At 38.6% G+C, this 25240-nt stretch overlaps 1 pseudogene; it reads left to right on the top strand.

The window, feature by feature from the left end:
- Positions 1-4387: 4387 nt before the first annotated feature.
- Positions 4388-6043, top strand: LOC113909171 (annotated as a pseudogene).
- The last annotated feature ends 19197 nt before the right edge of the window (positions 6044-25240 follow it).

The following is a 25240-nucleotide window of genomic DNA, read 5'->3' as shown; positions in this document are numbered from 1 at the left end:
AAAAATACAGTGTATAATACATACAACATCCACAATATGTTAATCAATTGTTTATGCTATTGGTAAGGCTTCTGGTCAACAGCAGGCTACTGGCAGTTAGGTTTTTGGGGAGTCAAAAGTTATACACAGGGTGTCTGGGTGGCTCAGTTGGTTAAGCAACTGCCTTCGGCTCAGGTCATGATCCTGGAGTCCCAGGATCGAGTCCCACATCGGGCTCCCTGCTCAGCGGGGAGTCTGCTTCTCCCTCTGACCCTCCTCCCTCTCATGCTCTCTGTCTCTCATTCTCTCTCTCGCAAATAAATAAGATCTTAAAAAAAAAAGTTATACACAGATTTTTGACTCCATGGGAAGGAAGGAGTTGACACCCAAACCCTGGCATTGTTCAAGTGTCTACGTTGGCTCACAACACTATACTACAGCTTGTTTGTGGGTTTTTTTCCCCCACAAAACCATTATCTTAAGGAACATTCTATGTCTATACATAGGGAATTGCCTCATTGCTTTTCACAGCCATATAGAATTCCATTATATGAATGTACCCCTTAACCTGTCCCCTATTGATAAACCCTTTGGTAATTTCCAATCATTTGCTGTTACAAACAATGGTGCAACAAATAATCATCACCATACAATATTTCCCCATAGGGTAAATTTGTAAAAATGAATACAAAAGTATGCAAATGCCTAACTTTGATAAATATTGCCAAACTACCGTGGCAGTCGTAAAGTAGGATAGAGGTTTCCTAATGTGCGGGGCCATCAGTAACAGTAAGAGTTTCTGCTTCCCCACAATTGTCAACAGTGTTATCAAAGGTTTTTGTCTTTTCCCATCTGAGCAGTGGGAAATAGTATCTCAGTAAGGCTTGAAGTTATTCTTCCTGTACTCTGCGGGAGGTTGAGACTCTTTTGACATGTTTAGAAGTTGCTGCATGATTACCGGTGTGTTGTAATAATAATAATAATAGCAATAATAATAAAATTAAACAAACAAAAAACACTCTGGCTACCAGAGTGTAGAAAGACTGTGGGACCAGAGCTGATGCAAGGAGCCCAAACAAAGGGGAAGGGAGTGCAGCAGATGGACCCGGAGCTCTTTGAAAGACTAAATAAAGAGGCCTTTGTGAGTGGTGTGTGTGTGCATGCGCACATGCGCACTTAGGAAGCCGGTTGGTTGGGGAAAGGCAGTGCCAGGATTTATATTCAGTCTCTGGCTTGTGCGACTCAGGCAAAGATGGTGCCCTTCACTGAGACAGGCAATGCTGAAGGAGGGTCAGGTTTGTTGGGGAAGATCAACTATGTTTTCCACTGTTGCTATGAGAACTACTAACTTTGTTCCTTTACTAAATGCTACGAGTTCGTTACTCCTACACCTTGGTGGAGTTTTAAATTTCAGCATGTATCTTGGATTTAACATATTTAAAATGCCAAGCGAGTAAATCACACGTGCAAAGAGATATGTCAGTCCATCTATAGAATGTTAATTATTTCTCTGGTCTTCTACCACGTGCTGAGGAATCAGGTGTGGAAGAAAGTGGCGGAGGCTGAGAATCACTTGGAGCGGTGTTCAGAGCCGGACATAGCTGCTTTAGTATAAACTCAGACAAATGATGCAGGTGAACAGGGCTCCCTGAAATTGCTTTTCTCCTCTCTGTGCATGTGAAGCCAGTTGAAGTATCTGAAGTTCTTCAACTTTTCACTTCTGAGGAGCCTTCTGATCCAGGGTATGTAATATTAATGTTCCCCAGGTGTCATCCAGTTCTTAGAATGTGTTATTCCAGGTGGAGGAGAGACTAACTACCAAAACAAAAAAGTGTTGTTTACAATTACATATGTATATAACTTCTTGTGGGGGGAGACTATCACCTAAAATACCAACTACATTGGACAGATGATATTATGATATTCCATGTCATTTTTTTACCCCATGACCCCACCCTTCTCCTAACCCTGCAGCTCAGACCCCTAGCTGTAAAAGTTGTCCCCAAGCCACCAAAATCAGAGAATACATCAGTCAAATTCCTGGCTTTTCTACTTCCTAAGCCAAGGTCTTGGTATAAGAGAGAAAAAATAGTTCTCTGCTACTCTGTCTAGGACAAGGATTCTCAAATTGTGCTCTCCCAACCGGCAGCATTAGCGTTCCCTGGCACCTGGTTAGAAATGAAAATCTCAGGCTTCACCCCAGACCTACAAAATCAGAAGCTCTCATGTGTGGGCCCAGAAATCTATATTTTGACACCCTCCACATGATTGTGATACACAGTAAAGTTTGGGAACCACAAGCTGAGAGTTACCAGGTCACAATGTGGAAGAGCAGATTAAAGGCAGTAAAGCGGTTACCTGAGCAGTGGGGTCTAAGGCAGCAGCCTCACAGAACTCCCTTGAGAGCAGCCAAATGTCTCCCCACAAGGCCTGGAAGCCTGGTGGATGCAGATGGTACGCACCCAGCTAGGTACCCTGACCCATGATAGATTGACCTGGGACATGGAGCTTGACCAGAAATCCAGGGCCCAGAGAGGAGTCACAGACACCTCAGTGGATGCCAGCAGGGAGGGCCGAGTAAGCACAAGAGAAGACACTACCCGTTACCAGCATGAGACAGAGGACCCCTAATGAGGCCTGGATGTTGTCCTGCCCCTGCCACCTCCACTCCAGTCTGGTGCCAGATTGGGCTAGATGTGAGTCTCTACTCTCAAGGGAGCAGCTTGACTACATGCTAAAATTTCTTCCTTCTACATAACATGATAGAAATATGGTAGACATGGTAGAAAATATATGTAAAATCAGAGTAATAAATTCATAGCTAAGACTGAAATCAAAAGAGGGAATTTCCTTGGATTCAAAATGGTAAAGATTTTCTTTAAAAAAAAAGAAAAGAAAAGGAAGAAAGAAAAAGAAAGAAAGAAAGAAAGAAAGAAAGAAAGAAAGAAAGAAAGAAAGAAAGAAAGAAAGAAAGAAAGAAAGAAAGAAAGAAAGAAAAGAAAGGAAGGAAGGAAGGAAGGAAGGAAGGAAGGAAGGAAGGAAGGAAGGAAGGAAGAAAGAAAGAAAGAAAGAAAGAAAAAGAAAGAAAGAAAGAAAGAAAGAAAGAAAGAAAGAAAGAAAGAAAGAAAGAAAGAAAGAGGAAGGAAGGAAGGAAGGAAGGAAGGAAGGAAGGAAGGAAGGAAGGAAGGAAGGAAGGAAGGAAGAAAGAAAGAAAGAAAGAAAGAAAGAAAGAAAGAGAGAAAAAAAGAAAAGAGAAAATGCATATGGGAACTAGGAGAGGCTGTAGCCATCTGTAGGCAGGAGGCCAGGACTGATACTGGCTGTACGGAGATGCCTCCAGCTGGCTGCCTGCAAGGAGCAGTTCACAGCTCAGAACACACTGCGGAGAATTTTCTCATAGAATATAAGTGCAGAACCAAATATTAACAAATACTCGAGGAAGTTTTATACCACAAATGCAAAACAATACAATTAATGGAAGAGCCAAGGGTATAGTGATAGTAGAGCATCTGAAAAAAAAAAAAAACCTTTAAAATACATATACCTTAGAGAAATAAAGGAGGAACTCATACAAGAACCAATTTCGGTCCTTGGAAATTAAGAAAAAAGCAATTACTGAAATTAACAAATACAGCGGATGAACAGGCAAGGTGCTGAACAGAACTTGAAAAGAATCATGCCATACACACACATACACATACCTAGACACACGCAGTGAATCTTCAACACATCAAGGATAAAGAAAAAAGAGAAAAGCTTCCAGAGAAATAAAAGAATTAAAGAGAAATAAAAATTTGGCAACATCAGATTTCTTATTAGCAACCTTTGATACACAAAGATGATAAATAAGAGTTTTAAAGTGCTGAGGGAAAATACCTGCATAACTTTGAGTCCAGAATTCCAAACCCAGAAAATTTTCTTTCCAGACTGAGCATGAAACAAACTTTCAGGCATACTTAGAAAATTTTCCACCCAGGGACCCCTGGGTGGCTCAGTCGTTAAGCGTCTGCCTTCGGCTCAGGTCCTGATCCCGGGGTCCTGGGATCGAGCCCTGCGTCGGGCTCCCTGCTCCGCGGGAAGCCTGCTTCTCCCTCTCCTCCTCCCCCTGCTTGTGTTCCCTCTCTCGCTGTGTCTCTCTCTGTCAAATAAATAAATAGAATGTTAAAAAAAAAAAAGAAAAATTTCCACCCAGGTATCTTTGTACAAAGAACTACTAAAGGATAATGCATGAAAAAAAGTGAACCCAGGAGGAAGTAATAGAATTCCAGAAATATTAGTGAGCACATAAGTCAGTAAAACACTTTAGTAAAGGCGGGACAAAGGGAAACAAGGCTGGAGCTGCGGGCGCTTTTTCTGCCCGCCGTGTCTCAAATTCATTCTTAAGGAACTGAGAACTTAATCTTCCAAAATGTCAAAAAGACCATCTTATGCCCCACCTCCCACCGCAGCTCTGGCAACACAAATGCCCAGCACCCCAGGGTTTGTGGGATACAATCCATACAGTCATCTCACCTACAACAACTACAGGCTGGGAGGGAACCCGGGCACCAACAGCCGGGTCGTGGCATCCTCTGGTATTACGATTCCCAAACCCCCAAAGCCACCAGATAAGCCGCTGATGCCCTACATGAGGTACAGTAGAAAGGTCTGGGACCAAGTAAAAGCTTCCAACCCTGACCTAAATTTGTGGGAGATTGGCAAGATTATTGGTGGCATGTGGCGAGATCTCACTGATGAAGAAAAACAAGAATATTTAAACGAATACGAAGCAGAAAAGATAGAGTACAATGAATCTATGAAGGCCTATCATAATTCCCCCGCATACCTTGCTTACATAAATGCAAAAAGTCGTGCAGAAGCTGCTTTAGAGGAAGAAAGTCGACAGAGACAGTCTCGCATGGAGAAAGGAGAACCATACATGAGCATTCAGCCTGCTAAAGATCCAGACGATTATGATGATGGCTTCTCAATGAAGCATACAGCCACTGCCCATTTCCAGAGAAACCACCGCCTCATCAGTGAAATCCTTAGAGAGAGTGTGGTGCCAGACGTCCGTTCAGTTGTCACAACAGCTAGAATGCAGGTCCTCAAACGACAGTCCAGTCCTTAACAGTTCATCAGCGAAAACTAGAAGCTGAACTTCTTCAAATAGGGGAGCGACACCAGGAAAAGAAGAGGGAATTCCTGGAAAGCACAGATTCATTTAACAGTGAACTTAAAAGGTTGTGCGGTTTGAAAGTAGAAGTGGATATGGAAAAAAATTGCTGCTGAAATTGCACAGGCAGAGGAACAGGCTCAAAAAAGGCAGGAGGAAAGAGAGAAAGAAGCCGCAGAGCAAGCTGAACGCAGTCAGAGCAGCATGGTTCCTGAGGAAGAGCAAGTGGCTAGTAAGAGCGAGGAGAAGGACGACGAGAGCATCCCGATGGAGACAAAGGAGACACACCTTGAAGAAGTGACGGAAAGCCAACAGAATGGTGAAGAAGGCACGTCTACTCCTGAGGACAAGGAGAGCGGGCAGGAGGGGGTGGACAGTATGGTTGAGGAGGGGACCAGTGACAGTAACACCAGCTCCGAGAGCAAAAGTGCCGCAGTGGAGGAGCCGCCCACAGACCCCACACCGGAAGACGAGAAGAAAATAAATGTTGCCTTGTTTTATGTGTTCTAAATACTTTTTTAAATGAAAAAAATGTTTTTTGAGTTTTAATGGTGTTATGTGGTTTGTGTATTAATATCTTTCTTGTCCATATCACACCACCAAAGGCTTTTGGACCATTTAGCACCACAAGCCAAATGGCACAGTCCCCTTTCTTAAGCCTTTGTGAAGATGTTCTTTTCTTTGGGTCTTATTCCTAGCCCTCAACTCCTGAAAGCCTCAGAATTTAAATTAATCGAGAAAACGCCCACCTCTTTTAGACAGTTATCCTTTGATGCTGCACAATTTACTCTTACAAATGCCTTCCTACAGCTCACTGGGGTGCTTACCAAAGCCATAGCTTTAAACCTCCCAGTCCTCATCAATAGCTTCCCGAAAGTCCCCTTTCCTGTATACTTCCACAAAGAGTAGTTTCTTGAAAACGTAATCATGTATGAGTATGTATTTGTTCATTTACCCTTTTTTATTTTTAATCAGTGTCGGATACCAAAAGTTGTGTTAAGGACTGACTACAACTAAGCTTGGATCGTATTGATCCAGAAATAGTCTCCATTGTTCGAGTAGTTACCAGCTTATGAAGTAGTCATTAAAATGAACATGGCACATACACATTATGTATACTGCTTTTTGTTGTAATTCATATTGGGTGTGTTCTGATAAATTCATCCTTACTGTACAGAAAAAGTTACTTTTTTACCAAGTTTTCCAAAGACAGAATAGGTCACAAAGCTTAAGGAATTGAATATTCTTGCAGTGGACTAGACAACATCAAAACGATGAGCCCATTCCGGGAGGAAAACAGCTGGGAATTTGGTTCGTCCATGTGAAATTGTTCTACAATAATCAAAACTCAAAACCTCAAGGCTCAGGATCCCATAGATCAGAGCCTACCTTTTTGATAAACTCTTAGTAAAGTCTTGGAGACTAGAAGCAAGATAGTTTGTGACACGTATGCTTCCCAAAAACTAGAATAGATTTTTATTGAATAGTGGTATATCTGATGGTATATGTTTCTTAAAGGTCCAAACGTAATAAATAAGTGGAAAAAAAGTGAAAGAAAACACTTTAGTAAATTGAAGTAAATTTTGATTTAATGGAGTTGGGAGAATGTCTTTGAACAACAGACTGGGAGTAAAATTCATTGGGCAGGAACAACAGAACCTCTCCTGGTTACTTGAAGTAGAAAGGGAACCTATTAAATGACATAGGATAAATCACAGAATCTGTAGGTGGGCCAGCGACTCATGGCAGGAGCTAGATGGCAGAAACAGTGCTCAGATTATACTGCAGGACACCACAGGACAATTCCTGCTATGCCTGTTTCTACCTCTCCTAGTCATAGGCAAGTCACTCTCCAGAGTTCATACTACTACCACTTCAGCCCTTGGAAGCTAGATGTCTACCACTGAGACCATAATGGATTCTGCATAATGCTTACTTCTTGATCTCTCTCCCTTCAATAAAATCTTAAGGAGTCTGACTGATTGCATGTTTGTACCCTGGATGCTAGGGAGGCTGAGATGTGAGTTTCTGGTTCCTGCCTTGGGGAGACATGGACTCAAAAGATAAGAAGTTCCTTCAAACTTAGAAACTTATGAAGATGTCAAGTAGCCCCAAAAAGCATGACAATTTTCTGCTATGGGCAGGAAAAGAGTGTCAAAAAAAGAGAAACATAGGCAAAGTATAATAAATACAAAACAGAAAATAAGAGATCAGAAAAGAGTCCAAACATATCTTTAATCACAGTAAATATAAATGGATTAAATTCACCTATTACAAGACAAAGACTCCCATATTGAATGTTTTCAAAAATATATTTATATACTAATTTAACAACAGAATACATTTATATAATTATTATATACTTGACAGGAAGTTGATGATCCACTCAACCTGGGTAATTTGAAAAGAGTTTATAAATACTATTTGAAAAAAAACAATAAAATAAACCTTTTGCAAGTATGATAAGAAAAATCAACATTAGGGCCAAAAAGGGATGAGAGACTATGGCTGCAGAGATACTATTCTAAGTCATAATACATAAAAGGTTTATTGCTGATTTTAAGAGGAGAGGGTTAAGATTTATCTGCCTCCTTCTCCTGTTATAAATCACTATGAAAAATTAAAACACCAAGAAACAGAAATATGAAATCTATTTGAACTAAAGGAGACATCTCCAATCCTCAGCCACAGTATAGGAATATATATGCATAAATATATCATATATATATGTCATATTTATCTAAATTTATATAATAAATTTTCCAAATTAAAAAATGATTGTCAGATTGGACTTAAAGGAAAAAAAGTAAATTTATTTACCTTCTGCTTATAAAAGACATGTTAAAAATGCAGATACAGAAAAATTGGACTGACCAAGCAAAGACTAAGTGAAAACAGGTGTAACTATATTAATATCAAGTAATCTTTAATGAAAGACCACTATTCAAGATAAAGAGAGTATTTCATAATGATAAAAGGATGAAGCCACTAGTAAGAAATGGTAATTCTAAATTTGTTTATACCTAATTACAGGGACTTAAAACACACAGAGCAAACATTAACAAAACTAAAAGAAGTAAATTAATGATAACTGTGGGGAATTTTAATATATCTTTCTCAGTAATTGATAAAACTGACAAAAATACCAGTAAAGTGATAGAATCTTTGAACAATACATTTAGCAAACTTGATCTAATTAAAATACGTGGTACACATTGAACATGCAGAACATACATTCCTTTCAAGTACACATGCAACATTTATAAAAATTAATCATATCCTGCTAGGTCACTAAGCACATCATGACAAATTCCAGAGTTTTAATCATAAAAACATTATGTAGTCACACAATAATTAAATGTTTGGAAATTAAGCAAATAATTTTTAATAACCTATCGGTCAAATAAGATGCAAGGTAAATTACAAAATATTTTGTAGTCAATGATAATGAAAATACAACACATTATAATTTGTGAGATGCAGCTAAAGCCATAACCAGAGTGAATTTTTAGTCTTAATTGTATATGTTAGAAAAAAATGAAAGCCTGAAAATCAGATAAAAATCAAAGAAAATAGAAGAGAATCAACATGAGCATATTAATTAAATTAATGACATAGAAAATACAGTATGGTAAAGAGATTTTTTTTTAAAAGGTCAAGGTTTGGGGGTGCCTGGGTGGCTCAGTCATTGTCTACCTTTGGCTCAGGTCATGATCCCAGGGTCCTGGGATCAAGCCCCGCATTGGGCTCCCTGCTCAGCAGGAAGCCTGCTTCTCCCTTTCCCACTCCCCCTGCTTGTATTCTCTCTCTCGCTGTCTCCCTGTCTGTCAAAAAATAAAAAATAAAATCCTTAAAAGGTCAAGGTTTGCTTTTTTGAAAACACTAAAAGAATTGATTACCCCTAGCATGACTGATTAAGAAAAAAGACACAAAATACACATTTCGAATATGAAGAATGAAAAGGAGCACATCACTGGCAGACATTACAGGCATTAAAAAGGTAAATGGATATTATAAAGAAGTTTGAAATTTTTGATAAAATGAACAAATCCTATGAAAAACACAACTTACCCAGATGAAGAGTCATAGTTATACAAGAAGTTGGATCTATAATTGAATCTGTTGTAAAACTTATCTTCATGATCTTGAGGTAGACAAAATTCTTAAGAAGGATGCAAAAAGTACTATAAATTAAGGAAGAAATAGATAAATCTTATAATTTAAAAATTAACTTCTGTCATCAAAAAATAATCATTAAGGAAGTGAAAAGTCAAGACACAGAGTGGGAAAAGATTATATATATATATCTCCTAGCAAAAGAGTTATGTCCAGATTATATAAATATATAAGGAATTCCTAAAAATCAATGAGAAAAAGGCAGACACCCAATAGAAAAACTGGGTAAAGGCCTTGAACAAACACATCACAAAAAGAATATTCAAATAATTTAAAAATATATGAAAAACATATTTCCAATCTCATTACAAATAAATAAAGTATATATTAAAACCACGATGTCACTCACTTATCTGAACAGTTAAAATGTAAAAGATAAACAATACTAACTGTTGGCCAGGATGTGAATTAAATGGAACTGCCATACACTGCTGGCAGGAATAAGAGCTTGTACAGCATTTTTGAAAAGTATTTGTCAATACCTACTAAAGCTGAAGGATCACATACCCTATTACTCAAAACCAAAAATATATATAAGAATGCTTATGGTAATACTATTTGTAATAGACATTATCTGAAAACAACCTAAATGTCCATCAGTGGTAGCACTAATAAATACACTTTGATATATGTATAGAGTGAAAGCAGCATGTTTATTTCATTGCATGAAAACAAACTACAGCTTCACACAGTAACATGGATGAACCCCATGAATATATTTATGACCAAAAGAAGAAGCCAGAGCCAAATTAATACATCTTGTATAATTTCAGTCATACAAAGTACAAAATTAGGAAAAACTATCTATATTAGCAACTAAGGTATTGGTTACCTCTGCAGTGGAGAAAGGGAAAAAAGATTAGGAAAGGATATGAAAGGGACTGCTGGGTGTTTATAAAGTTCTTTTTTAAAAATCTGGCTGGGGTTATGAGGCAAGTTCACTTTGTCAAGTTCCTCAAAGTATAAACTTATAATGTATGCATGTTTCTTTATGCATGTTATATTTCAATACTATAAGATGACAGAGTAGGGTTTAGTCCAGAAATTTAAGGATAATTTAACATTATAAAATTGTAGTAAGGGATGCCTGGGTGGCTCAGTCAGTTAAGTGTCTTCGGCTTAGGTCATGATCCCAGGGTCCTGGGATCAAGAAGCCCTGCATGGGGGGGGGGGGGGGGGGGCGGAGCAAGATGGCGGAGGAGTAGGAGACCTAGATTTCGTCTGGTCTCAGGAATTCAGCTGAATAGGGATCAAACCATTCTGAACACCTACGAACTCAACAGGAGATCAAAGAGGAGAGTAGCAACAACTATCTGAACAGAGAAGCGACCACTTACTGGAAGGTAGGGCGTGCGGAGAAGTGAATCCGAGGCGATATTCGGGAGGATAGACGGCGGGGGAGGTGTCTCTGCGGGCCGCTTCTGGCAAGTGCTAGAGCCGCGGAGCACAAAATCGGAACTTTTAGAAGTCGGCTCCGCTGAGGGACGTCGCTCCAGTGGCTAAGCAGGGGGTGGAATCCTCCTGGGACAGTGTGGTCTCAGGACCCTTGGGGTCACAGAAAGACTGGGGGGAGCCTGAGTGTGCCAGAGCTCCCAGGTATCGGAGCGGGGAAGCCGGCTGCAGAGACGGAGCTGAGGCGCGGGCTCTCAGCTCGGGGTTGCCATAAACTGTGATCCGCGGCCCAGTCGGGCCACTGCTCCTGCAGCAGGGACCCAACAAGCGGCAGATCCGGGGAGACTCCCCTTCCTCCCCTGGGAGGAGCGGCGCGGGAGAGCACCACAAGGATCTGCTGGGTTTGGAGACTCCACACGGGGTCGGGTGCCAGAGATAGCAATGCTCGGTCACAGGCCAGGTGAGCACGGAGTGCGGCCGGAGACCGGGGACAAGGGAGTGACTGCTTTTCTCTGGGGGCGCACTGAGGAGCAGGGTCCCAAGTTCTCAGCTCCTCCGGGTGGAGATTGGGAGGCCACCATTTTTGCCCTGGTCCTCCAAGGCTGTTCGGAGAGCTTGCAGGGAACAAAAGCTCCTGAGATCAAACCCGAGCAGCTTGCTTAGCCCGGTCCGACAAGGGAGGGGCAATTCAGCCTCCGGCAAAGACCTTTGGAAACCACAGTAACAGGCCCCTCCCCCAGAAGATCAGCACGAACAGCCAGCAAGCCAAGACCAAGTTTACCGATCAAGGAGAACGGGAGAACTCCAGCGCTAGGGCAATACTACACATAGAATTCATGGCTTTTTTTTTTACCATGATTCATTAGTTCATCAAAGTTAATTTTTGTTAACTGTTTTTTTTTTCTTTTTCCCTTTTTCAACCAACATCTTATCAATCTCTTTTTAAAAAAAAAAACATTTTTTATTTTTCATTTTTAGAGTCATATTTTATCCCTTCATAGTAGTTACCCTTATTTTTGGCATATATATATAAGTTGTTCTGTCTTTAAAATTTTGAGATACAGTTTCTTCTAACAGATAAAAATATACCCTAAGTCACTAGTGTATGGCTCTGTTCTAGTCTCCTGCCTGATCACATTCTCTCCCTTTTTTCTTTTATTTTTTTAAATCTTCTTTCTTTTTTCAAACAACTTCTTATCAAGTCTTTTTATAAAATCTTTTATAATTTTCATCTTTACAGTCATCTTCTATCCCTTCATTGTATCAACCCTTATTTTGTACATATATGTCTTTCTTCCTTTAAAATTTTGGAGGCACTTTTTTCTAACAGACCAAAATACACCCAAAATCTAGTGTGTGGCACTGATCTATGCACTAGCCTGATCATATTTGATCACATTCTGCTTTTTTTGTATTGTTCTGTTTTTGTTTTTATCTTCTTTTTTGTTTTCTTTTTTTTTCTCTTTCTTTTTTCTTTCTTTCCCTTTCTTTTCCCCTGGTTTCAGGTCCTTTCTGATTTGTATACAGTATATTTGCTGGGGACGTTGTAAACCTGTTAGCATTTAGTTCTCTCATTCATCTATTCTCCTCTGGACAAAATGACAAGACGAAAAAATTCGCCTCAGCAAAAAGAACAAGAGGTAGTACCGTCTGCCAGGGACCTACTCAAGACGGACATTAGTAAGATGTCGCACCTAGAGTTCAGAATCATGACTTTAAAGATACTAGCTGGGCTTGAAAAAAGCGTGGAAGTTATTAGAGAAACCCTTTCTGGAGAAATAAAAGAACTAAAATCTAACCAAGTCGAAATCAAAAAGGCTATTGATGAGGTGCAATCAAAACTGGGGGCACTAACTGCTAGGATAAATGAGGCAGAAAAGAGAATCAGTGATATAGAAGACCAAATGATGGAAAATAAAGAGGCTGAGAAAAAGAGGGAGAAACAACTACAGGATCACGAGGGCAGAATTCGAGAGATAAGTGATACGATAAGACGAAACAACATTAGAATAATTGGGATCCCAGAAGAAGAAGAAAGAGAGAGAGGGGCAGAAGGTCTATTGGAGCAAATTATAGCAGAGAACTTCCCTAATGTGAGGAAGGAAACAGGCATCAAAATCCAGGAGGCACAGAGAACCCCTCTCAAAATCAATAATAATAGGTCAACACCCCGACATCTAATAGTAAAACTTACGAGTCTCAGAGACAAAGAGAAAATCCTGAAAGCAGCTCGAGAGAAGAGATATGTAATCTACAATGGTAAAAATATCAGATTGGCAACAGACCTATCCACAGAGACCTGGCAGGCCAGATAGGACTGGCAAGATATCTTCAGAGCACTAAACGAGAAAAATATGCAGCCAAGAATACTATATCCAGCTAGGCTGTCATTGAAAATAGAAGGAGAGATAAAAAGCTTCCAGAACGAACAAAAACTAAAGGAATTTGCAAACACGAAACCAGCCCTCCAAGAAATATTGAAAGGGGTCCTCTAAGCAAAGAGAGAGCCTAAAAGCAGCAAAGATCAGAAAGGAACACAGACAACATACAGTAACAGTCACCTTACAGGCAATACAATGGCACTAAATTCATACCTTTCAATAGTTACCCTGAATGTAAATGGGCTAAATGCCCCAATCAAAAGACACAGGCTATCAGATTGGATTAAAAAAAAAGACCCATCAATATGCTGTCTGCAAGAGACTCATTTTAGACCCAAAGACACCCCCAGATTGAAAGTGAGGGGGTGGAAAACCATTTTCCATGCTAATGGACACCAAAAGAAAGCTGGGGTGGCAATCCTTATATCAGACAAACTAGATTTTAAAACAAAGACTGTAGTAAGAGATGAGGAAGGACACTATATCCTACTTAAAGGGTCTATCCAAGAAGATCTAACAATTGTAAATATCTATGCCCCGAACATGGGAGCAGCCAATTATATAAGGCAATTAATAACAAAAGCAAAGAAACACATTGACAACAATACAATAATAGTGGGGGACTTTAACAACCCCCTGACTGAAATGGACAGACCATCTAAGCAAAAGATCAACAAGGAAATAAAGACTTTAAATGACACACTGGACCAAATGGACTTCACAGACATATTCAGAACGTTCCATCCCAAAGCAACGGAATACACATTCTTCTCTAGTGCCCATGGAACATTCTCCAGAATTGATCACATCCTAGGTCATAAATCAGGTCTCAACTGGTACCAAAAGATTGGGATCATTCCCTGCATATTTTCAGACCACAGTGCTTTGAAACTAGAACTCAATCACAAGAGGAAAGTCGGAAGGAACTCAAATACATGGAGGCCAAAGAGCATCCTACTAAAGAATGAATGTCAACCAGGAAATTAAAGAAGAATTAAAAAAATTCATGGAAACCAATGAAAATGAAAACACAACTGTCCAAAATCTTTGGGATACAGCAAAGGCAGTCCTGAGAGGAAAGTATATAGCAATACAAGCCTTTCTCAAGAAACAAGAAAGGTCTCAAATACACAACCTAACCCTACACCTAAAGGAGCTAGAGAAAAAACAGCAAATAAAGCCTAAACCCAGCAGGAGAAGAGAAATCATAGAGATCAGAGCAGAAATCAATGAACTAGAAACCAAAAGAACAGTAGAACAGATCAACGAAACTAGGAGCTGGTTCTTTGAAAGAATTAACAAGATTGATAAACCCCTGGCCAGACTGATCAAAAAGAAAAGAGAAATGACCCAAATCAACAAAATCATGAATGAAAGACGAGAGATCACAACCAACACCAAAGAAATAAAAACAATTATAAGAACATATTCTGAGCAACTCTATGCCAGCCAATTAGATAACCTGGAAGAAATGGGTGCATTCCTAGAGATGTATCAACTACCAAAACTGAACCAGGAAGAAATAGAAAACCTGAACAGACCTATAACCACTAAGGAAATTGAAGCAGTCATCAAAAATCTCCCAAAAAACAAGAGCCCAGGGCCAGATGGCTTCCCAGGGGAATTCTATCAGACATTTAAAGAAAAATTAATACCTATTCTCCTGAAACTGTTCCAAAAAATAGAAATGGAAGGAAAACTTCCAAATTCATTTTATGAGGCCACCATTACCTTGATCCCAAAACCAGACAAAGATCCCATCAAAAAGGAGAATTACAGACCAATATCCTTGATGAACATGGATGCAAAAATTCTCACCAAAATACTAGCTAATAGGATCCAACAGTACATTAAAAGGATTATTCACCACGACCAAGTGGGATTTATCCCTGGGCTGCAAGGCTGGTTCAACATCCGCAAATCAATCAACGTGATACAATACATTAACAAAAGAAAGAACAAGAATCATATAGATCCTCTCAATAGATGCAGAAAAAGCATTTGACAAAGTACAGCATCTTTTCTTGATCAAAACTCTTCAGAGTATAGGGATAGAGGGTACATACCTCAATATCATAAAAGCCATCTACAAAAAACCTACAGCGAATATCATTCTCAATGGGGAAAGGCTGAGAGCTTTTCCCCGAAGGTCAGGAACGCGGCAGGGATGTCCACTCTCACCACTGCTATTCAACATAGTATTAGAGGTCCTAGCCACAGCAATCAGGCAACAAAAAGAAATCAAAGGCATCCAAATCGGCAAAGAGGAAGTCAAACTCTCACTCTTTGCAGATGATATGATACTGTATGTGGAAAACCCAAAAGACTCCACCCCAAAACTGCTAGAACTCATACAGGAATTCAGTCAAGTAGCAGGATATAAAATCAATGCACAGAAATCAGTGGCATTCCTATACACCAACAACAAGACAGAAGAGAGACAAATCAAGGAGTCGATCCCATTCACAATTGCACCCAAAACCATAAGATACCTAGGAATAAATTTAACCAAAGAGGCAAAGGATCTGTACTCAGAAAACTATAAAATACTCAGGAAAGAAATTGAAGAAGACACAAAGAAATGGAAAAACGCTCCATGCTCATGGATTGGGAGAACCAACATTGTGAAGATGTCAATGCTACCTAGAGCAATCTACACATTCAGTGCAATCCCCATCAAAATACCATCCACTTTTTTCAAAGAAATGGAAGAAATAATCCTAAAATTTGTATGGAACCAGAAGAGACCCCGAATAGCCAGAGGAATATTGAAAAAGAAAAGCAAAGCTGGCGGCATCACAATTCCGGACTTCCAGCTCTATTACAAAGCTGTCATCATCAAGACAGTATGGTACTGGCACAAAAACAGACACATAGATCAATGGAACAGAATCAAGAGCCCAGAAATGGACCCTCAACTCTATAGTGAACTTATCTTTGACCAAGCAGGAAAGAATGTCCAATGGAAAAAAGACAGTCTCTTCAACAAATGGTGTTGGGAACATTGGACAGCCACATGCAGAAGAATGAAACTGGACCATTTCCTTACACCACACACAAAAATAGACTCCAAATAGTTGAAAGACCTAAACGTGAGACAGGAGTCCATCAAAATCCTAAAGGAGAACACAGGTAGCAACCTCTTCGACCTCAGCCACAGCAACTTCTTCCTAGAAACATCACCAAAGGCACAGGAAGCCAGGGCAAAAATGAACTATTGGGATTTCATCAAGATAAAAAGCTTTTGCACAGCAAAAGAAACAGTCCACAAAACCAAAAGACAACCGACAGAATGGGAGAAAATATTTGCAAATGACATATCAGATAAAGGGCTAGTATCCAAAATCTATAAAGAACTTATCAAACTCAACACCCAAAGAACAAATAATCCAATCAAGAAATGGGCAGAAGACATGAACAGACATTTTTCCAAAGAAGACATCCAAATGGCCAACAGACACATGAAAAAGTGCTCAACGTCGTTCGGCATCAGGGAAATCCAAATCAAAACCTCAATGAGATACCACCTCACACCAGTCAGAATGGCTAAAATTAACAAGTCAGGGAACGACAGATGTTGGCGGGGATGTGGAGAAAGGGGAACCCTCCTACACTGTTGGTGGAAATGCAAGCTGGTGCAACCCCTCTGGAAAACAGTATGGAGGTTCCTCAAACAGTTGAAATTAGAGCTACCATTCGATCCAGCAATTGCACTACTGGGTATTTACCCCAAAGATACAAATGTAGGGACCCGAAGGGGTACGTGCACCCCAATGTTTATAGCAGCAATGTCCACAATAGCCAAACTGGAAAGAGCCAAGATGTCCATCGACAGATGAATGGATAAAGAAGAGGTGGTATATATACACAATGGAATATTATGCAGCCATCAAAAGGAATTAGATCTTGCCATTTGCAACGACATGGATGGAACTGGAGGGTGTTATGCTTAGTGAAATAAGTCAATCAGAGAAAGACATGTATCATATGACCTCACTGATATGAGGAATTCTTAATCTCAGGAACAAACTGAGGGTTGCTGGAGTGGTGGGGGGTGGGAGGGATTGGGTGGCTGGGTGATAGACATTGGGGAGGGTATGTGCTACAGTGAGCGCTGTGAATTGTGTAAGACTGTTGAATCACAGATCTGTACTTGTGAAACAAATAATGCAACATATTTTAAGAAAAAAGAAAAAGAAGAAGATAGCAGGAGAGGAAGAATGAAGGGGAGTAAGTCAGAGGGGGAGACGAATCAGGAGAGATGATGGACTCTGAAAAACAAACTGAGGTTTCTAGTGGGGAGGAGGGTAGGGGGATGGGTTAGCCTGGTGATGGGTATTAAAGAGGGCACATTCTGCATGGAGCACTGGGTGTTATGAACAAAGAATGAATCATGGAACACTACACCAAAACAAATGATGTAATATATGGTGATTAACATAACACTAAAAAAAAGAAGCCCTGCATCAGGCTCCCTGCTTGGTGGGGAGTGTGCTTCTCCCTCTCCCTCTGCTGTTCCCCCAGCTTGTACTCTTTCTCTCTCTCTCAAATAAATAAATAAAATCTTATAAAAATTGTAGTAAAAGATTAAAAACCATATGAGCCCCTCTCAATAGGATTTCATACCTGTTCATCCAGTAAGAATAAAAGTGAAATTTATAATGTGGTAAGGGCATAATTGAAGATACTACTTGTTGCTTACTTGTTATCCATTATCCCTTTCTTCCTTATTAATAGAAGAGGTAGCAACATGCCCAGTTATAAATACTCACTGCTTGCAGCCGAGGATTGTGACATAACCTTGTTGCAGCCAAAAAGATGAAAATGGAAGTCTAATCCTGAAACTTCTGAGAAATCTGTTTTTCAGATAAAAGGAGAAAGACTCAGGCTTTTGCTCTTCCCACTTTTCCTACCTGGAATGCAACCCAAGGCCTGGAGGAATGGCAGCCATATTGTGACTGTAAGAATAAAAACCACACAGTAAAGATGATATTGGGAAGCTGGAAAGAGACCTAGACTACCTTCCTCTGCACATTTTAGGTGACAAAAATGAAACCTGTATTTCTTTCTTTAAGTCATTGAATCAGGTTTCTTTTTTATGCAGCTAAACGGTGTCCTGATTATTCTATCAAAAATCTATAGCAAGCATCATGCTTAATAAACAAATAATAAGAGCATTAAGTTTAGTAATAATACAATGATGCCTCTTTTCACTGCTAAGTAACATTGTATAACTATTCTATATGATAAAGTCAGACAAGAAAAATACATAATATATAAATGTTAGAAAGGAAGGTGAATAACAATTATTATTTGCAGACAATATGATTGCCTCCCTAGCAATCCTAGGAAAACCAACTAAGAAACTATTAACCTGTTAAAATAATTCAGCAAGGTGGTCAGATACAATACCAAACATACAAAAATCAAAAGTTTTCATATGCTACATCTTTAATTAAAAAACTAAAAAGGAAGGATGGTGATATTAATAATAGAATATAACATTTAATTGAAGGACATAAAAGAATGACTGAAGAGCCAAAACAGTCCTGAGAAACAAGAACAAAGCTGGAAGTACCACAATGCCAGACTTCAAGATACAGTACAAATCTGTAGTAATCGAAACTGTATGGTACTGGCACAAAAATAGACCAATAGAGCAATGGAACATACTAGAGACCCCAGAAATAAACCATACTCAAATGGTCAATTAATATATGACAAAGGAGACAAGAATATACAATAGGGAAAAGACAGTCTCTTCAATGAATGGTGCTGGGAAAACTGCACAGCTACATATAAAAGAATGAAACTGGACCACTTTCTAACACCATACACAAAAACAAAATCAAATGGAATTAAAGACCTAAATGTGAGACATGAAACTATGAACATCTTAGAGGAGAAGCAGAGGCAGTCATTTCTCTGACATTGGCCATAGAAATATTTTTCTAGATATGTCTCTTAAAGCAAAGAAAACAAAAGCAAAAATAAACTACTGGGACTACATCAAAATAAAAGGTTTTGCACAGTGAAGGAAACTACCAACAAAACAAAAAGGCAACCTAGTGAATGGGAGAAGATATTTGCAAATGATATATCTGGTAAGGGGTTAATATCCAAAATATATAAAGAACTTATGCAACTCTACACACACACACACACACACACACACACACACAAGAAAAACAAAACCTAAACAATTGATTAAAAAATAGACAGAGGACCTGAATAGGCATTTTTCCAAAGAAGACATACAGATGGCCAACAGACACATGAAAAGATGCTCAACATCATTAATCATCAGGGAAATCCAAATCAAAAATACAATGAGATATCACCTTACAGCAATTAGAATGGCTGAAATAAAGATGACATGGGGGCGCCTGGGTGGCTCAGTCATTAAGCATCTGCCTTCGGCTCAGGTCATGGTCCCAGGGTCCTGGGATTGAGCCCCACATCGGGCTCCCTGCCCACCCGTATGCCTGCTTCTCCCACTCCCTCTCCCACTCCCCTGCTTGTGTTCCCTCTCTTGCTGTGTCTCTCTATGTCAAATAAATAAAATCTTAAAAAAAATGAAATAATGAGGTGAGGAGGTGGCAAGGAGGTGGAGAAAAAGAAACTCTTGTGCCCTGTTGGTGGGAATGTAAATGGTATAGCCAATGTGGGAAACAGTATGGAGGTTCCTCAAAAAATTAAAAATAAAAGTACCATATGATACAATAATTCCACTATTGGGTATTTACCCAAAGAGAAAATGAAAACACTAATTTGAAATGATATATTCATCCTTGTGTTTATTGCAGCATTATTTACAATAGCCAAGACATGAAAGCAACCTAAGTGTCCATCAGCAGACAAATGGATAAGGAAAATGAGATATATATAGATATATCATGGAATATTATGCAGCTATAAAAAAGGATGAGATTGTGCCATTTGAAACAACATGGATGGATCTATGGATCTAAAGGGTATTATGCTAAGTGAAATAAGTCAGACTGAGCAAGACAAATACCATATGATTCCGCTAATAAGTGGAATCTTAAAAAAGCAAACAAAAAGCAGAATCAGACCTATAAATACAGAGAACAAACTGATGACTGCTAGAGAGGAGGAAGGTGGGGGGGTGGGCAAAATGGGTGAAGGGGAGTAGGAGATACAGGCTTGTTATGAAATGAATAAGTCACAAGAATAAAAGTCACCACATAAGAAAAATAGTCAATGACATTGTAATAGCAATGTTGTGGGATAGATGGTAACAACACTGTGGTGAGCATAGCATGATGTATAAACTCATCAAATCACTAAGTTGTACCCCTGAGACTAATGTGACATTGAATTTCAACTATACTGAAATGTTTTTTTAAAAAGACAATGAGGGGGAATGACTGAATAAATGGAGAGATGTATCACGTTTGTGGATGAGAAGCATCTACAATGTTAAGATGTCAAGACCCCCAAATTAACCTACATATTCAATGCAATCGCAATTAAAATCTAATGATGTTTGCATGAAACAAATTATCTTAATATTCAGAAGTATGAATGCAGTTTCAAGAATAACCAAAATAATTCTGAAAAAAATAAGAAAGTGGAAGAATTTACCAGTTGGTGTCAGAATAATCAAGCAGTGTAAACCTGGCTCTGGGACAGGCTGGTTCAACAAAAAAATAATAAAGCACCCAGGATCAGATACACATTTATGTGGAAATGTTGTATGTGATGGAGGGGGTAGTTTAATTCAGTAGAGAGAGGACTAGTTATTTAGTAAATGATTCTGGGAAAATTAGCCACCTATTTGGAAAAATATATTGTCCACCTGAAATTAGTATAACACTATATGTTAACTGTATGGGAATTAAAGAAAAGAAGAAGAAAAATAGCTTAAAATAAAATCCAGAGAAAATAAATCAGTAAAAATAATTTTAAATTATTAAAAGAATATAGGAGAGTGTCCTTAAATTTATTAGGGGTATCACTTAATTCAACTCAAATGAAGAGAATGCCTCTAGTACCAGACACCTAAATGGAAGAAAAAAAAGAAAAAATGACTTAAAGGAAATGACTGATAAATCTGACTACAAAAATCTTTAAAACTTCAGTATGACAGAAAACACAATGAAGGAAGTAACATCACAAAAAAGGGAGAAATATTTTCAACATACATGACTGGTGAATTATTAGTGCTCCAAACATGTAAAAAAAGAAAAAAAGAAAGAAAAAGAAAAGAAAACAACAACAACAACAAAACCTCCCACAAATCAATAAGAAAAGGAAGGCTTGCCAATAGAAAAAGTGGATGAGTGACATGACTGGCAATTAATGAAAGAAAAATTAAGTGTTCAATAATCTTATGAAAGTTATTCAACCTTACTAGTAACCATAGAAATGCAAGTTAAAACAAAAAAATAAATACTGTTCCTCCCATGAAATTGGAAAATAATTAAGTTTGATAAGATTAAGCATTGATAGATTTTGAGTAAACAGTTACCTTTACAAATGGCTAGTGGAAAAGTAAGGATGACCACTTTGTAGTATCTGTTAAAAATAAAAATGTGAAATACTTTGAAAAAATGTCCACTCAGGTCCTCTGCCCATTTTTAAATTAGATTGGTTTGTGTGTGTGTGTGTGTGTGTGTGTGTGTGTGTGTGTGTGTGTGTTTGTGTGTGTGTGTTGAGTTGTATAAGTTCTTTATGTATTTTGGAAACTAACCCCTTATTGATATGGCATTTGCAAATATCTTCTTCCATTTACAAGGTTACCTTTTTGTTTTGTTGGTAGTTACCCTCATTGTGCAAAAACCTTTTAATTTTAGGTAGTCCCAATAGTTTATTTTTGCTTTTGTCTCTCTTATGTTAGGAGACATATCTAGAAAAATGTTTCTATGGCCAATGTCAGAGAAATGACTGCCTCTGCTTCTCCTCTAAGATGTTCATAGTTTCATGTCTCACATTTAGGTCTTTAATTCAATTTGAGTTTATTTTTGTGTATGGTGTTAGAAAGTGGCCCAGTTTCATTCTTTTACATGCAGCTGTGCAGTTTTCTCAGCACCATTCATTGAAGAGACTGTCTTTTCCCCATAGTATATTCTTGACTTCTTTGCCATAGATTAATTGACCATATAAGTGTGGATTTATTTCATAGGGTTAGGGTTAGGGTTAGGGTTCGCTCTATTCTGTGCTAAGTGAAATAAATTAGACTGAGAAAGACAAATTCCACAAGATTCTACTCATAAGTGGTATCTAAAACAAAAACAAATGAATAAACAAACAAACAAGAAGCAGAATCAGGCCTATAGATACAGAGAATAAACAGATCATTTCCAGAAGGGAAGGGAGAGGATGAATGGGCAAAATGAGTGAAGGGGAGTGGGAGATATAGTCTTCCAGTTAAGGGATGAGTAAGTCACAGGAATAAAAGGCACAGCATAGGGAATATAGTCAATGATATTGTAATAGTGTTGTATGGTGATAGATGTTAGCTACACTTGTGGTGAGCATGGTATGATGTATAGAAAAGTTGAATCAGTATCTTGTACCCCTGAAAATAATGTAACATTGTGTATCAACTATATTCAAATTAAAAAAAATTAATGTGAAACGGCATGACCATTTCACATGGTCAATAATGCCATCTCTAAGGGTCCACCCTAGAAAAACACACATAGTGCTAAGGAGATTTGTAGATGTTCTCTGCCGTATTGAATGAAACACTGGTGTTAACAGAACTGCTTAATAGGGAAACACCTAAGATATGGTGAACCAGTAAGCAGAGTATGCCAAGTGGTCTTGTTTACAGAGGTACATTGTGAGTATGTTGGAAGAAATAAATTTTAACTATGAGTATTGAGGAGAAGCTTCTTGATGAGATACAACTTGAGCAAATACTTGAAGGACAATTGGGGATTTCTATGGGCAGAAAAATGGGGTGAAGTGTATTCTAGGTAGAGAAAACAAGAGTGTTAGACACAAAGGTTTAGAATACAGTTCAGGGAATACATAACACTATGAGTCACCATGATAGAGACTGAATAGCTGAGTGCAAACTTTCCAAGACTTCTTTCCTTTTAGGGGGACCCATGGGATGCAGATGTGATCAATAAGACAAAAGAGGAGGTCTGCTGAGGATGGAGTGCTTGTTCTGTGGCTTTCCTAATAAACAGAAAGACATTGTTTATGTGTCCCCTTTCTCTATCTTCCTGCTCTCCATGCAGATGGAATGGCTACACAGACATCTTCTCATCATGCAGGATAGGCTGAAAGAATCAGAGATGGTTGACCCTGACATTATGGAGCTTCTCAACCAATGCCTGCAAATGTCCACCTCAAATTACATCGGAAAAATTTACTCTATTTATTTAAGCCACTGTAGTTAGGTTTTCTCTTACTTGCTGCTCAAATCATTCCCAATTGATTTAGCATAAAGTATTTTTAAAGTATGACCATCACAAAAGAGAAGCAAAAGGAATCCCCATAGATGATAAAAATCTCAAGCAAAGTTGTTGACTGTTGACCCCCCAAACTACTACCAGAAAATCCTGTTGATTAAACATACCTTAGGCCGACTGCAGTAGGGAAGAAAATCATATTGATAGATCTTAGTAATGTCTCAAAAGTGGGGAAATCAGTAAAGGATATTTATAGAGTTTTAGGGCCTGAGCTGGATGATTTTCAGGAGGGTCTTACAAGGTGAGAAAGTGGGTGGATGGGTAAAGTTTATGACCTGGTGGCTTTGGATCACTGGGCACCATAAAGCAGGGTTCCTGTGGTCTTGATGAGTACCTTGCGAGTCCTGATAAGTAAACTATTTTTGTTGGTTCACTCCCAGAGAAAGTGTTTCCTGAAGTTAGCAATAAGTTATTTTGCCATATCCCAGTAATGTTTAGTATAGGCATAGGAAAGAATTTTGACTGAGTCCTCTCAGCTGAGTGCAGAGGACAATTTAACCATACTGGAGCAGGTCAAAGGTTTTAGGAGAGGCATGCTGAATATGAAAATTATAACACACTTTAAGAAACATCTTAAAGCTGTCTCAACATTTGATATATGATAAGGCAATTCAGGGCTTTAGAGTCATATATAACTAATCAAGCAAAGAAACAAAATTCAATTATTTACTCAAGAAAAAGCAAAGCATTTTGCAAGGAAGGAAATCATAGACACTACATAAATCTGCCATAATCACACATGGCCATAATAATGGAGTGTAATAATATAATTGCCTAATAATAATCTAACCAAAATTATTATGTTTGCATAATGGGAAGAGAATGGGGTACGTATGTGTGAAAGCACACTAGGTGCCAAGGGAGATATTGAAGAGATTGATTTTATCTTCCATAAAAAAATGTTAAACTGAAAAAGCAAGAACTAGGAATAGAAGTATGTTATTTAGGGATATGCAGGTAAATATTAAAAGAATCAGCTATGATATTTTAAAGGGACTGTGTCTGGAGAGAGGGAAATAGGCAAATGGGGTGTTGGTACTGGAGGACTGCTGTTTTTCATTAAAACTCTTGAGAAGTGTATGATTTAAACTATGTGTAGTCTAATTATTTTTGACTCACTTTTACCACATCTTCTGCCACAAACTTTCTTAAACAAATTGATCTTGAACACATGTCAAAATTTATCAACTTGCTAACAAGAGAATCAGTGAGAGAGTGAAAGAGTGCCTGGTGCCAGATCCGAGAGGATAGGGACAATGTGGGGTTATATATTTGGGAGATAGAATACATACAAAAGCAGCTAGTTTTTAAAAAATAAATAAGTAATGAATGCAGTTTTCTGTCACATGGTCATAGAAACACCATGTTTGTATCAGTTCGGAGAGAGGGAATCAGGAGCAGAAAGCTTAAGAAAAAAAGAACAGATGATAAGGGAATGTCTGTGGTCATTAAATGAATAACAAAGGTTTGCCCCCCAGATGGCCCAATTAACAGGGAAGCATGAGTGGTCCCCAAACAGAAGTTAGAAGCAGATTGTGGAGGAGTGCTGACTTTGCACACTGAACGCACATGCTGTAAATAAAGTTGGAGGATCAAACTGCCCATTTTCTAATTTGGGGACATATATTTTTTTTAATATTTTATTTATTTATTTGACATAGAGAGAGAGAGAGACAGAGTGAGCACAAGCAGGGGGAGTGGCAGGC

The sequence above is a fragment of the Zalophus californianus genome, chromosome 6 (genome assembly GCF_009762305.2).
Source record: "Zalophus californianus isolate mZalCal1 chromosome 6, mZalCal1.pri.v2, whole genome shotgun sequence".
NCBI lineage: Eukaryota > Metazoa > Chordata > Mammalia > Carnivora > Otariidae > Zalophus > Zalophus californianus.
This window is presented reverse-complemented; position numbering and strand designations above follow the sequence as displayed.